Consider the following 15042-nt stretch of genomic DNA (forward strand, 5'->3'; position numbering starts at 1 on the left):
TATTAGTAATTAAAAATGGTTTAATCGATGTTTCATTTTGGTAGTGTAAATCTCACTACTTAATTTCCTGAAACTTAAAGAGAAGATTATTCAGGGAAAGAAAGAGGAGAGGGATAGGGAGGGAGGAGAAGAAAGAAAGAAAGAAAGAAAGAAAGAAAGAAAGAAAGAAAGAAAGAAAGAAAGAAAGAAAGAAAGAAAGAAAGAAAGAAAGAAAGAAAGAAAGGAAGGAAGGAAGGAAGGAAGGAAGGAAGGAAGGAAGGAAGGAAGGAAGGAAGGAAGGAAGAAAGAAAGAAAGAAAGAAAGAAAGAAAGAAAGAAAGAAAGAAAGAAAGAAAGAAAGAAAGAAAGAAAGAAATCTGATAATAGGGAAAATACCGTACGTGGTTACTGTCAAAAATTTAAACATCTGGATTCCTCCCTATCTTAGCCCTTATTCATAGTTTTCCCCAAATGTGTGGAAGGGGGCCATGTAACACCTGTGATCACACATTTAAAACAAACAAACATATACTTCATTACAATTTTGCATACAAAGTAAAATGAACAAGAATGAATATTTTGAATAAAGAAAAGAGAGAGGAATGAAATAAAGAGAAGAGCAAGGATTAATTCATACAGCATAAAGAAGTCTCTCCAGTTTCAACAGTCATCTGACTTTGCCAGAGAGAATTTAACCTTTTAAAATTTTTATTTTAAAAGTTTGGTTTCACAGAATTTGGAATACGAGTATGAGCTCCTCACTCAATCCCAGTGCACAATTTTTCCAGAGAAAGACCAGTGTTTGCTGAATTTCATTTTGGATACACTTTACCTTGCCAAAGACCCAGTGCAGTAAAATCCTGATATTGATTTCCAGCAGGATTTGTGGGGGAATTCTTAATCTCTACATCCCAGCATGTATTTGGGCTGGGCAAATCGTTCAAGTAAGTGTTTGGCTGGGGAAAAAAATCTCCTGAATCTCCTCAAAGCTGCAAATCAATCACAGTTACTCAGAGACTTAGCCTGGATGCATATCCATTTTTCACAAGTTTGTTGACAGTTAATACTGTAAGTACTATAAGAGCCAAGCAAATATTACTTCACCCTTTGTTGTTGTTAGCTGCGAAGTCGTGTCCGACCCATCGCGACCCTATGGACAACATTCCTCCAGGCCTACCTGTCCTCTACCATCTTCTGGAGTCCATTTAAGCTCACGCCTACTGCTTCAGTGACTCCATCCAGCCACCTCATTCTCTGTCGTCCCCTTCTTCAATTGCCCTCGATCTTTCCCAGCATTAGGCTCTTCTCAAGTGAGTCCTTCCTTCTCATTAGGTGGCCAAAGTATTTGAGTTTTAGCTTCAGGATCTGGCCTTCTAAAGAGCAGTCAGGGTTGATCTCCTCTAGGACTGACCGGTTTGATCGCCTTGCAGTCCAAGGGACTCGCAGGAGTCTTCTCCAGCACCATAGTTCAAAGGCCTCAATTCTTTGGCGCTCAGCCTTTCTTATGGTCCAACTTTCACTGCCATACATTGCAACTGGGAAGACCATAGCCTTGACTATATGCACTTTTGTTGACAGGGTGATGTCTCTGCTTTTTAGTGTGCTGTCTAGATTTGCCATGGCTTTCCTCCCCAGGAGCAAGCGTCTTTTAATTTCTTGGCTACAGTCCCCATCTGCAGTGATCTTGGAGCCCAGGAAAATAAAATCTGTCACTACCTCCATTTCTTCCCCATCTATTTGCCAGGAATTGAGAGGGCCAGATGCCATGATCTTGGTTTTCTTAATGTTAAGTTTCAACCCAAGTTTTGCACTCTCCTTCTTCACCCGCAACAAGAGGCTCTTTAGTTCTTCTTCACTTTCTGCCATTAGAGTGATATCATCTGCGTATCTTAGGTTGTTGATATTTCTTCCGGCAATCTTAATTCCAACTTTTGATTCATCTAGCCCTGCCTTTCTCATGATGTGCTCTGCATATAAGTTAAATAGGCAGGGCGACAGTATACAGCCTTGCCGGACTCCTTTCCCAATTTTGAACCAATCAGTGGTTCCGTGTCCAGTTCTCACTGTTGCTTCTTGACCCGCATATAGGTTTCTCAAGAGACAAATAAGATGGTCTGGTACTCCCATCTCTTTAAGAACTTGCCACAGTTTGTTATGATCCACTCAATCAAAGGCTTTAGCATAGTCAATGAAGCAGAAGTAGATGTTTTTCTGGAACTCCCTAGCTTTCTCCATGATCCAGCGTATGTTGGCAATTTGATCTCTAGTTCCTCTGCCTCTTCGAAATCCTGCCTGTACTTCTGGTAGTTCTCGATCCACATACTGGTGAAGTCTAGCTTGTAGGATTTTAAGCATGACTTTACTAGCATGAGAAATGAGTGCAATGGTGTGATAGTTTGAACATTCTTTGGCACTGCCTTTCTTTGGAATTGGAATGTAAACTGATCTTTTCCAATCCTGTGGCCACTGTTGAGTTTTCCAAATTTGCTGGCAAATTGAGTGTAGCACTTTTACTGCACTGTCTTTTAAGATTTTGAATAGCTCAGCTGGAATACTGTCACCTCCACTAGCTTTGTTGTTGCTCAGCTTTTCTAAGGCCCACTTCACTTCACATTCTAGGATGTCTGGCTCGAGGTCAGTGACCAACTCATTGTGATTATCTGGGACATTAAGCTCATTCTTGCATAATTCTTCTGTGTAATTTTGCCACCTCTTCTTAATCTCTTCTGCCTCTGTTAGGTCCCTGCCATTTTGGTCCTTTATCATGCCCATTTTTGCATTGAACGTTCCCTTCATCTCTCCAATTTTCTTGAAAAGATCTCTGGTCCTCCCTATTCTATTGTTTTCTTCTATTTCTTTGCACTGTTCATTTAAGAAGGCATTCTTATCTCTTCTAGCTATTCTCTGGAATTCTGCATTCAATTGGGCGTATCTTTCTTTTTCTCCCTTGCCTTTTGCTTCCCTCCTTTCCTCAGCTATTTGCAAAGCTTCCTCAGACAGCCATTTTGCTTTCTTGCATTTCTTTTTCTTTGGGATGGTTTTGGTTGCTACGTCTTGTACAATGTTGCGAACCTCTGTCCATAGTTCTTCAGGCACCCTGTCTATCAGATCTAATTCCTTAAATCTATTTGTCACCTCTACTGTATATTCAACGGGGATATGATTTAATTCATACCTGACTGGCCTGGTGCTTTTCCCTACTTTCTTCAGTTTAAGCCTAAACTTTGCAACAAGAAGCTCATGGTCTGAGCCACAGTCAGCTCCTGGTCTTGTTTTTACTGACTGTATAGAGCTTCTCCATCTTTGGCTGCAGAGCATATAGTCAATCTGATTTCTGTGTTGACCGTCTGGTGATGTCCATGTGTAGAGCCGTCTCTTGGGTTGTTGGAAAAGAGTGTTTGCTATGACCATCGTATTCTCTTGACAAAATTCTATCAGCCTGTGCCCTGCTTCATTTTGTACTCCAAGGCCAAACTTGCCTGTTATTCCGGTTATCTTTTGGCTTCCTACTTTAGCATTCCAATCCCCCATGATGATAAGGACATCATTTTTTGGTGTTAGTTCTATAAGGTGCTGTAGGGCTTCATAGAACCGGTCAATTTCATCCTCTTCAGCACCGGTGGTTGGGGCATAGACTTGGACTACTGTGATATTGAATGGTTTGCCTTGGATTCGAACTGAGATCATTCTGTCATTTTGAGGATTGTATCCCAGTATTGCTTTTCCTACTCTTTTATTGACTATGAAGGCTACTCCATTTCTTCTGAGGGATTCTTGCCCACAGTAGTATACCTGATGGTCATCTGAATTAAATTCACCCATTCCTGTCCATTTTAGTTCGCTGATACCTAAGATGTCGATGTTCAGTCTTGTCATCTCTTGTTTGACCACGTCCAGCTTTCCTTGATTCATTGATCTTACATTCCAGGTTCCTATGGAGAAAAAATCTTTACAGCATCGGACTTTCCTTTCACCACCAGACACATCCACAGCTGAGCGTCCTTTCGGCTTTGGCCCAGTCGCTTCATTCTTTCTGGCGCTACTAGTACTAGCCCTCTGCTCTTCCCCAGTAGCATATTGGACGCCTTCCGACCTGAGGGGCTCATCTTCCAGCGTCATATCGTTTTGCCCTTTGGTACTGTCCATAGGGTTTTCATGGCAAAGATACTGGAGTGGGTTGCCATTTCCTTCTCCAGTGGATCACGTTTTGTCAGAACTCTCGGCTATGACCTGTCCGTCTTGGGTGGCCCTGCACGGCATAGCTCATAGCTTCATTGAATTACGCAAGCCCCTTCGCCACGACAAGGCAGTAATCCATGAAGGGGTACTTCACCCTACATCTATAATATTGCAGGGACCCATCGAGTTAACATCCACATGCTTACTCAAAAACACAATTCTGATCTATATTAGCAATGTTTTGTTATTGAAAGCAAGCTTGCTTATTTATCTCTCAAAATGTTATGCTTTATTATTATTTTTAAAATAATAATATAATCCCAAAAATCTTGGAGCACCACTTGAACACCATTGGCATTGATGAATTCTCCATTAGTCAATTGCAAAAGGTGGTAATAGTAATAATAATAATAATAATAATAATAATAATAATAATAATAATAATAATAATAATAATAATAATAATAATAATAGCAGCACCTCTCCTCTGTATGCACAGGGCAATGTTTTCACCTTCCTGACTTTTCTTTTGTAATGTTTGCATCCAGAAGTCAAATGTAATTAAGACTTTATTTTACATTTTTGAAGCTGTTGGGGGGGGAAAAAAACTACAATACTGACCTCTTCCCAGGAAAGTGGATCAGATACTTACCAATGCACATATTGCATCTATTTTTAATAATATTATTTTAGCTCAATATGTATATAGAGAGCACTCATTTCAAGATTCATGATTAAGAAATAAGCAAAAAAAGCAATGTAAGGATCAGAAAATTAACTCACTAGCAGTGACTGTAATTTAATGCTAACCAAGTCACCTCCCTGTGGAAACGGTGGCAAACAAATTTAATACATAAATAAACTCTGCAATTTCCAACTCCTATCTTTCCAATTCCTGTTGCTTCCTGTCACCTCCCAGTAGATCGTAAAGATCCTAAAGATCTACTATCCTAAAGATGTTCCAAAGCTTTCCATGCTTTTTTTTAAAAAAAAAACATTGAATATACAATTAAAAACAAAAGTGGACATTTACAGCTTCCCTGGTTTCAACATTGCTATTAGTATTACCTTATATAAAGAAAAAAGGGGCGCGGTGGCTCAGTGGGTTAGGACGCTGAGCTTGTCGATCGGAAGGTCGGCAGTTTGGCGGGTCGAATCCTGAGTGCCGCGTAGCAGAGTGAGCGCCTGTTACTCGTCCCAGCTTCTGCCAACCTAGCAGTTCGAAAGCACGTAAAAATGCAAGTAGAAAAATAGGGACCACTGCGGTGGGAAGGTAACAGCGTTCCGTGCGCCTTTGGCGTCTAGTCATGCCGGCCACATGACCACGGAGACGTCCTCGGACAAGCGCTGGCTCTTCGGCTTTGAAACGGAGATGAGCACCGGCCCCTAGAGTCGGAAACGACTAGCACGCATGTGCGGGGGAACCTTTACCTTTACCTATATAAAGAAAAGAAGAAGAAAAAGAAGAAAGTTACATTGTAGCAAAATGTGCATATAACATCAGTAAGTTTTCTAGTGAACATTCTTTCATTTGTCTACAATGTAATTAAATATCTTTCAATTCTATCCTGTAAAAGGTTTCTAAACTATCAACTAATCAGTCGGTGTTCATCCCAGCGTTCCTCCTTAACTCTAGCCATTTGTACACATTGTTCCAAATTTCATAATAGTCCGTTTCAGTTTTATTTTTGATCTCTAATGTTAACCTATCCATTTCGGCGCAGGATAGGATTTTGCTATAAGAGCCCTGGTGGTGCAGTGGTTAGAATGCAGTATTGCAGGCTAATTCACTGCTCACACCAAGAGTTCGACTCACCCTTCCACCCTTCCAAGGTCAGTAAAATGAGGACCCAGATTGTTGGAGGGCAATATGCTGACTCTGTAAACTGCTTAGAGAGGGCTCTAAAGCACTATGAAGCAGTATATATGTCTGCGTGCTATTGCTATTGCTATTGGTGGAATGTACAAATTGAAGCCTTGTTTATATCATTAAGAAATTTCTAATTTAATAATCCCAAACCCATGATTAATTCAAAGTTAAACAGTATGCACATATTATACATGCACGTGCAATTACTTTAAAATGTGGCTTGAGTTAACTACATAATGGTCCCAAAACCCTGTAGGTTATTTTTTCTTTTAAAAGCTCTATTTGTAGGAAGGTTTTTTTCCCCAATAATCTCACATATCCATTTTAAATGTTTGCAGATTTCCTGTTTCCATTAATTCTTCCCAGAGGAAGAAAAATGGGGAAAAAAATCTAGATAATAAATCCAGTCCAAGCATTTGGAAAGAATTCCTCATGTGTTGTGTGCAAGCACACACTCAGGTTATCTTGACCCTTCAACCAATACAAGGTGACCTAATATTTATTAATGTAACAGAAAGAATTTATCTTGATGAACTGAAAATTTGCCTTTTATTTTAAAAAAGACAATGAAAATAAATTAGATTGGATGGAGTATTATGTATAAAGTAAGAATTAAAACCCAGGTTGAACATATTGAAGTCCTTCCTTCCTTCCTTCCTTCCTTCCTTCCTTCCTTCCTTCCTTCCTTCCTTCCTTCCTTCCTTCCTTCCTTCCACATCTTGCTATCAAAATGTAATTTTTCATCCAACACAGAAAATAATTATCGAGTACATTGATATTCATTATATTTTAGGCATTTTATGTCAATTGAAATAATTGTAAATCAATTCTTTATATCCTAATCCATTATATTTTTAAGAATGTAGACCATTTAAAAACCAAGTGTGATTATTTGCTAGCAAAATGCTGTATTTATTCATGCTGTATAAGAATAAAATAAAATAATGCATATATGACACAATATTAATAAGACAAAATATATAACCTGATACACAGGAAATCAGTACTGATTGTATAGAATACATATCAACATTTTACTATACATCTAAGAAGAAATGTTTTGTTTATTTATAAAATTTGCCTCAAATTGTTCATTACAACTGAAATTCCCCATTCACTATTCTTTTGTCCCCTCTTCCTCCTTGCTCCTTGAATGTGCCAGTATTTTGGAGATACCCAGAGAGAATTCAGGTATTCCTAAACTGACTGTTTTAAATCTCCAATTTCTTTTCTTTTACGGAATACATTTAGCAATAGTATTGGGGCCTTCTGACCTTTGTTCCACGTTTCATTTTTTTTAAATTGTTTCTAGAATAATAAAAGAGTCACCTGAAGGAAGGTCAAATGGACCACAGTTTCCCAATAAGCAAATAATAAATAGCATTACCAAGAACACCCCTGGATATGAGCCAGGATATTTCTTTAACTTATCCTTCAAAGTTCTATTCACATGGTTTAATGTGCCATCAGCTTACAAAAGTAAGGCTTTAACCTCCAGATCCACATATCCCTATCTGAATGAAAGGTTTTATTTTATCAAATCATCAGCATTTTTTTTTTGCTGATGAAAACTAGTTATGGGAGAGGAGTTGGCTTAATATGATTGGAACAGCATTTAATATATAACAGAATAACAGAGTTGGAAGAGACCTTGGTGGTCTTTTAGTTCAACCCCCTGCACCATTTCAGACAAATGGCTGCCCAATCTCTTCTTAAAAACCTCCAGTGATGGAGCACCCATAATTTCTGGAGGCAAGCTGTTCCACTGAATGATTGTTCTCACTGCCAGGAAATTTCTCTTTAGTTCTAGGTTGGATTTCTCCTTGATTAGTTCCCATCTATTTCTTCTTATCCTGGCTTCAGGTGCTTTAGAAAAAAATTGAGCCCCTCTTCTCTGTGACAGCCTCTCAAGTACTTCAATGCTATCATGTCGCCCCTAATCCTTCTTTTCATTAGACAACATACCAAATTCCTACAACTGTTTTAACCTCCTATATTAATACCCTTGATGGTTTTAGAGAGCAGACCTAAGATATCTAATAAAGTTAGATAGTTGAAGTCGGTCCATATTTGATTAAAGAACTTGATCTCTCTATAAGGACTGGCTAGTAGGTTCTAATGAACCACTGGAAAATAGACTTCCTATTCTTCTTGGGAACAACTAGCTCGGTGATGGCGAACCTTTTAGAGACCGAGTGCCCAAACTGCAACCCAAAACCCACTTATTTATCGCAAAGTGCCAGGGCTGCATCAGGATTGTGGTGTCCTCAGGAGTGGGGGGGGGCATGGCCCACTGGGTGGGTGTGGCTGCAGTGGTCACAGCAGACAGGGTAAGCGTGGCCTGGGCCAGTCCCTCGCCATCTCCGGGGTATCCCCGGGGGGCCAACACTGCTTGCTTGCTCACTTCCTGCCCTGTTGCATCCAAATGCCCCATACTCACTATTCTGGCAAACTCTGCTGGGACAACAGCACACGTGCCCACAGAGAGGGGTCTGAGTGCCTCCACTGGCACACATGCCATAGGTTTGCCACCACTGAACTAGCTGTTACCAGGTGTTTTCCCTTCAGTGAGTGGATGAGTTTTTATCCTCCATAAGAATTTATTTTCAGTATTAGTCAGGCTTAGTTTCCAGTAAGGCTATATTTTGGGGAAATCCTTAGGGCTTCCTATTAAATCTAGAAGGATGAGGAGAATGCTCCAAAATTCTCCCTTCTATTTTAGAGTTTGTAATTTGGGACTCACTGTAAGCCCGACTATCTCTGGGACTTTCTTTAACTAGTTTCCAGTAGAAATAAAAATCTGATCCCATCAGAGCATCCTGTGACACTTTCCCTTCTAGGATGCTCCCTACGATTGTTGTATTTGGACTGAGTCTTTGTAAGGCTTGACCTCTCTCTCTTTTCGAACACTAACGTAACATCAACATCCATTGTATATCAGCTAATCACCCATTTCCCATCGCCTTTTGCTGAGCATTTAATCTCCTTTCTTAAGGTTATTTTGAGGTCTGCTGCACTAGGTTTTTCAGGAAGTCGTTTTTATAATATCTGCATGCACTATGCATTTTTCCATATTTTGTGCCTCCAGAGATTTCTCTGTCCCTTCAGAGATTTTGAAGGCAAGCTGTATTCTCCTTTCCTAGTTCCTTTTTTTTTACTTGTTTGGGGACTTCTGGCAAATCTGGTAATTGGTAATGACCTATAAAGCTCTAAATGGCTTGGGTCCAGATTATCTAAGGGAACACCTGCTGCCGGCATCAACTTCCCATCGTCCTGTGTGCTCCCACAGGGAGGGCCTTCTTAGGGTACCGGCGGTCAAGGAATGCCAGCGGGTTATTCCCAGGGGAAGGGCGTTCTCTGTGGGCGCGCCAGCCCTTTGGAACCAACTTCCCACAGAGCTTAGGACCACCCCCGACCTTCGCTCATTTCGCAGGGACTTGAAAACCTGGTTTTTTGAGCTGTCTGGCCCAGACTGAGGGGTTTTAATTATTTATTAATGGGGTTTTAGTTTAAATCCAGGGACTTAATTTAATCTTAGTTTTAATCGATTTTAACTTTGTATGTTATGTATTTTTAATTTTTCCCTGTAAACTGCCCTGAGTCCTACGGGAATAGGGCGGTATACAAGTTTAAATAATAAATAAATAATAAATAAATAAATCTATTTTTCTTTGCATCTTCATCTATTGCTCCTCCTTTCCTGATAAAGAGGTAAAGGTTTCCCTGTCCAGTCGTATCCGGCTCTAGGGCACGTTGCTCCTTTCTGTTTCTTGGCCAAGGGAGACAGTGTTGTCTGAAGACATTTTCCATGGTCATGTGGACAGCATGTTTATATGCCAAAGGTGCATGGAAAGCTGTGACCTTCCCACCAAAGTGGTACCTATTAATCTACTCGCATTTGCATGCTTTCAAACTGCTAAGTATGTGACAGTTCTCAGTTAAAGGCATTGTTTGTTTTCTTGAATCTGGATGATACTCCTAGATCCAGACGTCCTTCTTCAAGATTTTATAGATATTCTCTAAACCACTGATGGCATGCAACCAAATTATATCATACCTATGAAATGTCACATAATCCCTTTAACAGGAAGCTAGCCCAGCCTCCACTATTTGAGCTATAGAGCAACATTACAACATTGTAATATTGTAACATTATTATAACAAGGATTCTATATCTTCTCCTTCTATAAGTTCAGATACGGTAATTAAAATCTTCATATCCCAACTTTTCTATCCCTGTATGAAGGAGGGAAGGATAGTTGGAGTGGGTTGATGAAAGGATAGTAGGAGTGGATTGATTTATTTTTAAAAGGACCACCAAATCCTTAAAGACCTGTATACAGTTATATAATTGTTTTCATTTCTGTATGTATTAGAAAAGTACATGGTACCAAAACAATAAGAGGTTTTTTTTATTATTATGATAAATTTGTAGGTATTTTCCAAATGATAAAACACAGAGAATTCAAATTTGAAATATATAGGACAAATTCAATCAAAATAAAATCTTCTAAGACTTTTAGATACTGGAGTGTTAAGCATATTGTCAGTTGTATTAAGTCATAGCAGAATATCTCAGATCATTTCCACATTACATTTCCACTTTCCAATCCTGCACAAACACCTTTGTACCTTCTAAAAATGAAGAGAAAGTAATTAACCAAAGAAGGTTTCTTCCAGCTGCCCAGATAGAGGATAAAAAGAGTATCAACCAATGTGTTCTATGCCGAGCCACTGCCACTACTGGGATAATTAAAAAGTCCAAAGAAATAAAATAAATTGTTCTTCTCTATCATTTCAGTACACATGGGATGCATTTCTCTGGTTCTCTGCAAAATAATCTAAGTGATTACTATGAAGATGCTTCCTAGAGGCACATGCCAGTGCTTTTTTTGTAAAAGAAAAAGGTGCCGGAACTCACACGGTCATACAACCCGCCTTGCCTACCCTACAAGGTTCCATCCCAAAAAGGTGCCGGAACTCCGTTCTGAGTGTTCTATGACAACAAAAAGCCCTGGGCACATCCATTACTTTGCCTCTATTCAAAAATTCATTGTGAATAGTGAAAATAAAATAACAGCTTGAACAGATATAAAATAGTTGAAATATCTTTCTGGCTAGGTTAGAAAGCAGCAGAGCACAGCAGCAGAACATTGATCAAATGTAGAATGAAAGCAACACATGACACAAGCCCAAAGCTTCCTTCACTCTGCTTAGTTGCTAAGCAATGTGACAACAAAACTTCTGTTTAGGTCAGTCTTCCAGAGAATCCCTGACAATATATTAATAGTACCGTGAATGCAATATTGCAGGCAAACTCTACCTACAGCCAGGAATTGGATCCTGACTAGCTCAAGGTTGACTCAGCTGTCCATCCTTCCAAGGTTGGTAAAATGAAGACCCAGATTATTGGGGCAATATGCTGACTCTAAATCAGTTAGAGAAGGCTGTAAAGCACTATGGTATATAAGTCTAAGTGCTATTGCTTGCTATTGGTAATTAAAATATTTCCAGAATCTCCAGAATTGCTGACATACTCTACTATATACAGTAATTGTTTGGAGATAAACCAAAATTTCAGGAGTTCCAAAAATCACTAAGACAATTACGATTGGCAATAAAATTCATTTTCCTTTTACTCTGGTGTCTCTATTGTTTTTTTTAAGGAACTAAGCAAAAATGAGCCTGTTAGGTTTTACTAAGAGTCATTTTTTAAAAAGCAGACATTTGGGATAATAGAAGTATTAAGAGGCTAAACATAATGATAGGCTTTGTAAAACTATAGTTGATCGCAAAAATAAAAATGAAGGTAGTGGCTTTGTTTTCTTGGATTTAAAAATACAATAGCTGGAGATGGATAGCATGTGGAAGAAGTAGAATGATTAAGACAAAGGAGGAGATAAATTTGCAAACTTAGACAAGATTATAAAGGAAAGGAGATTTCTATGGCATTATTGTAAATGTCAGAATACTTAAAACAATGGTTTTCACAATGATTACAAAAGCTGGATATTGAGAAAGACTAAGAGAAAAAAAATGGCTGATGACCGTGAATTATGAATTTGGAGATATATACTAAGAGGATCATGAACTGCGATAAAAATCAGCAGCCAAGATTCAAGACTCACTGCTCTCTCAAAATAATGAACAGCAAGCAGAAATTGATATATTTGGGGCACATCGTGTGTTTAGAGCAGAAAAGAAATCTACTATACCTGGCAATATTAAGGGATTGAAAAAATTGAAGGAAGCCAATATACTGTAAAGTAAATGGATACAATCAAATTGTCTTTGGAAAAGCCATGAGTTAGCCAAGACAGAGCAAGATAGCAAACATTTATTTGAGCACAACAGAAGTTGCCTAAATAAATCATTCTAGTCATAATATTTTTTTAAAAAAAATGAAATATGAAATTCTTGCTCTAGAACAAATTTACCCTAGTAATGAACTAAAAAGTTGATCCCATCTGTGAATATGTGTAGAAGATCAAACAAAATGCTTTCTCTTCCATTTCTTCTTATGCTACTGTGTATCTTGAAGGAAATTGCCATTTGTTGATAAGGTCTTTATCTGCACAACTATTTCCCTTGGATAAATATGAAAAGCCTCAAAGTCTGTTGTTGGATTTTATTTTGAGAATAAAAATAACTTTTATTTTATTTGGAGAATTTCTTTTCCTGTAGTTTTCTTCTCCGAGCTGAATTCAAAGAGCATCTCCGGAAACAGCGAAGCCCAGTCAGATTGTAAATACTGTCTATTTTTCAAATGATCCCATTGTTTTTCTTTGTTTTCATTCAACTCACCATAAAAATAATGTTACCCTACCTATTCAATTGCACACATTCTGGACAAATACACCGAGAGAGTTTACATATGAATATAAACAGCAATTAGTAACCTAACAATGAAAGGATCGCTGAGTAATAAAGAAAAATAAAAGGAAATAAAGGATCAGCATTGGCAATTTTTTAAAATTTGTTTCAGCACCTATACAAGAAAAAAAGGCTAACAAGGCCATGTTGAAAACTTAAGTGTCAGAAATCTATTTTCCTGGCCAAAGCAAAAGACCTTTGCTTTGCTTATAGCTCATTCTTCCTAGACTAAACTTCAGCAAATTGCTGATGTGTTGATCAACTCTTTTTGACATACAAACACACACACAGTTTCTATTAGAATATTGGTAAACACAATGAGAGAGGTAAAATAAGGTAAGCTTACAATTATATAAGAGTGGAACTGATGCCCAGGTGTTTAAAACTTTGATAAATTAAAGCCAAATTTAAAAGCATTAATGAATCACTTAGAAAACATGAAAGGAAATTTCACTTGACTCAAGTGGATCTGAAAACGTATAAGGATTTCATTTTCACTCAGATACAGAGGCTCATTTAGAAATCTGTCTGTTTATGTTTGCATGTGTAATTGATAAGTACCTATTCAACACTGTAGGAAGGAGAGAAGTTTGGGCTGTAGCTCCATTTTCAATGTTTACAGGGCTTTGACAGCATTTTTCCTGAACTAGAAATGCATTTTTCTCCATCGATTGAGCCTGCATACTCTCTCCACACTTGAGCAAGAGTATGTGCACATTTGTTACGTGGAAACTTTCCAAGAGCCCAGATCAAGCCATGGTTATAATCATGTGAAGATAAAATCCTGACATCCATAAGGCACTGCATGCTCAAATGGATATTGAAAATGCATTTTATATATTAAAAAAATACTGTATGATAATCCTATCTCCATTCACAGGAGAGAGAATTCAGGGGAGGCATTTTCTCAAAATTCCTCACTGGGCCAAATTGAGTCACAGAGGCATTGTTGGAAATAAAAATGGCCCTGGGGACTTGTCTTTCGTGTTGCAGAATCCCAGACTTGCAGTTTGAAACATTTTTTTTTTTAAAAAGAAAGAATGGCCAGGAAGCTTGTGCCTAAAGCATATAGTTTTCTTTAAAACTAAGAACAGAAGATGCCGGCTTGTGTTTTTATCTCTGTAAATATGATTGTGACATGAGACTTTTTTTTCCTCTCTCAATCTTCCATGTTATTTTATTCCTGTCCATAAAATTATTTTGTAATTGGTCAAAGTTCTTAAGTGGACATAAAAGACAATTAAATGACAGATTTAAGGTACCAGTTGCAGATTTTTGCAGGACAAATGACCATAACCAATTATCCATGGTCATCCAATTAATGGATAAGAGTTGGACACTGGAGACTAGGTGTTCATGGTGAACAATTAGCACAGCAATTTTGCAGGTAAGGTCATCACTCTGCCTGAACTCAACTTGAACAAGGACTAGTGTGATGATGGGCTTCATTTGATTGAATTATATTATAACCCTATTACCTTAAAGGAACTAGACAAGATGCTCTCTAGGGTACCTTTGGATACTTGTCAGCTGGAAACCAGCTTCTTCTGGCTCTTTCAGGTAGCCAGAAGGAAGATGGTTCTTTAGATCTGGAAGGCTGTTAATTCAGAATTGCTCTTCAGTTGTGCTGGTCCAATGGAGATAATTAGGATTCAGCCTTATTTGGTTATATGAGCTATTTTGTGATTCTTAAGAAATGTTGATAATGTTGCACAAAAGAGGACTATATTTGTTCACTTGATGCCAACTTTTTGTAATAATTACTCTTAAATTCCTAAATATCTATTTTGTAATAATTACTCCTAAATATTTAAAGAGACATTAGGCTGTTTCCATGATTCCATACTGGTGAAAAATAAGGATCATTAATTACAAGACAAATGCACTTTGAGTATCAGTAAAAAAAATATCTCTGGATACTAAAGCTGTCTGATAATGAAATCAGTTAGGGAGTAGTGCTAGAAGGATGTTACAAAATGCCAGCTGAAATTAAAATGTTCTGAAATCATGTGGTACTCTAAACTAATTAACACAATTATTGTTGTATATACTTTCTATAAGCAAATTCCCACTCTCGTGATCTGTGCATGTAAAAGTAAAGGTAAAGGGGTTCCTGAGTGTTTTACTCTGCTAGTCATAGCC

The sequence above is a fragment of the Vipera berus genome (assembly GCF_964194415.1).
Source record: "Vipera berus genome assembly, chromosome: 4".
NCBI classification, from domain to species: Eukaryota; Metazoa; Chordata; class Lepidosauria; order Squamata; family Viperidae; genus Vipera; species Vipera berus.